Source organism: Haliotis asinina, chromosome 12 (genome assembly GCF_037392515.1).
Source record: "Haliotis asinina isolate JCU_RB_2024 chromosome 12, JCU_Hal_asi_v2, whole genome shotgun sequence".
NCBI lineage: Eukaryota > Metazoa > Mollusca > Gastropoda > Lepetellida > Haliotidae > Haliotis > Haliotis asinina.
In genome coordinates this window covers 56,481,846-56,484,294 of record NC_090291.1, presented here as the reverse complement: position 1 = coordinate 56,484,294, position 2,449 = coordinate 56,481,846, and positions in this window count along the sequence as shown.

The following is a 2,449-nucleotide window of genomic DNA, read 5'->3' as shown; positions in this document are numbered from 1 at the left end:
AATACCTTCAATACCCTTAGATACAGCAAAGGGGTTCAGCTTTAACGGTGTATTATCAAGAGTCTCTATCACAACGAAACGCGGCCAATACTCAATCGATGCAGACGGTCTGTGTAATCAAGGTCAGTTTCAAGTAAACGTGTTGTTTATGTTGTTTTGTTTTTTGGGGTGGAATTTCATAAGCCACGGTTAGTTTATTTGGTTCATCATCCGAGCTCCCCACCCACCACGGAGTATCACAAGGGCAATGCTAAAGTAAGTGGGCCTCCAGATTACAGCACCAACGATACCCGGATGATATACTCCAGCAGAAGAATTAAAACATTAATAATTCCACCAGATTGAAGGGGTGTGTTGAGAAAAGGGAACGCGGTCACAGGCCCCCAGTACCCTCAACCCCCAGACTCCCGTCCTCCACCGACACAGGGTCGCAACCCACTGCAAACGGGTTGGTGAACCAAATATCCCCCCGGCTCCACAACGCTGGTGTCGGCAATCTCTTCGCCTTACCCAGCACCCACCACAAGGAGGTGGCTCGCCGCGGGTGCCACGTCTGTGGTGGATCGTCTTGTTGACGAACACGTGGACCCAGTTCGTTCCAGATGTGATCGATCTGATTGAGGTCAGGGGCTACGCGATGGCCAATCCAGGACTTGAACACCGGCATTTCTTAGAAAATTCTGCGTAAGAACTGCTGTACGGGACCTAGCATTGTCTTGCTGGAACGTTAGTCCAAGTCCAAGTTGCAGAATCTGATCCTGTTACTGGACAGCAGTTACGTTCCCTTGAACAACAACAGGAGGAGAACGTCCGTGTGCGCACAAAGATCCCCAGCCATGACGCTTTCTCCACCAAATCGGTCAACTTTACGGACGCAGACTTGAGCGTGACGTTCACCTCGTCTGTGGTACACAAGGGACTAGCCGTCGGCTAATCTCAAGTTGAATCGAGATTCGTCACTGAAAGCAATCGAATTCCATTGTCCTTAAGTAAACCTTATGTGTCTTGTGACCCACCTAAGTCGGTTACGGCGATGAAGAGGCGTTAAGATTGGTCCTTTATTGGGCCTCTGGCGACGAAGTCAGGCGGCACGCAAGCGGTACAATTTGTGGGATTATCCTTTCACCATACACCTCCCTACTTGTGGAAGTTGCAGGGAGAAATCTGTTGCGAAGATGACGTAAACGTATTGCTGTATCTCCCCAGAGTGACGTGACACGTGACACTCCTGGTCTCGGGCGGCCTGCAACTGTTCCCGTTTGGTGCATTCTCATCCTGAGATTAAAAGGCTTTTGTCGTGAAGAGTTAAAGGCTCTTGCAACAGCGACCACGGACTGACCACCATAGGGCCTCCCAATAGCACGTTGACGCTCTTCATTTGTAAGACACAGCATTTCCAAAGGGTCATCACAATGAAAAATTCAATTTGTTTTTCCAGTTCAACTTCACTGTGCTTATTCTGTTCAGGTAAACATGCACCCTTTGACCTCATGATTTTGTGTTTGCTCGTGAATTCACAGCTTATCATTTTTCTAAGCTTCAAAGTCACGGAATGCACGTGACTTTACAATTTCATGAAATTAAAGGATTAACAATGTTTACTTTTACTTGAGGTACTGCTTGAAATAGTCCAATGAACAGAAACAAGAAAATTCGTAAATGTGCCAGTGTCAAGTTTTGATTTTTGCTCAGTATATATTTGTATAGGATTGATATTATCAAAGGGTCAGTGTGGTACATGTAACGCTATTGTGTAACTGGAATTGTATCAGAAGTAAAACAGTCGTCATAGCTGGCAGTCAAGTGTTTCTATGAAACGATGCTGTATTCAGATGATTATTGGCGTATGACTTATCTGTGTTGGTTAGCGACGGTCATTCGCAGTAAAACGTATAATAATCATGTTGTAAAGATATAGTCATTCGTGAGTGTATGATACTGGTGGTTTGAATGAATATTGTATTATCTTTCGAGAGTATAGTATGTAATACTCATATGTTGAACGATCATTCTGAGTGTATAGTACTATTTGGTTTTATGAATGACTAGTATATCAAATACACCACTTGTATAGTGTCTGCGTGGGCCTGTGTGGGCCCCGTATGTAAGGGGTGGAGGCCTCGACCGTTGACCAGACAGTACATTGTCAGGATGACTGACCAGATGGTCTTAGTTCAAGCAACGACATATGACCGTTGACCAAATGTGACCATGGCATGTGACATTCGCATCGTGGACTGAGACAGGCGTGGTCATATCAGGACCCTGTACATGTAACCAAAGAATATAAGCTAACTCATGGGAAATCTTTGGGTAGGCACAATGTTGCACCTTGTGTGCTTAGCGTACATCTTACAGAATTGTATGTTCACATATACAAATTAAGGCCTAGGGTTATTTGAGTACGAAAGAGGATTGGTATGTCTGTGTTATATCCTCTTCGAAAAGA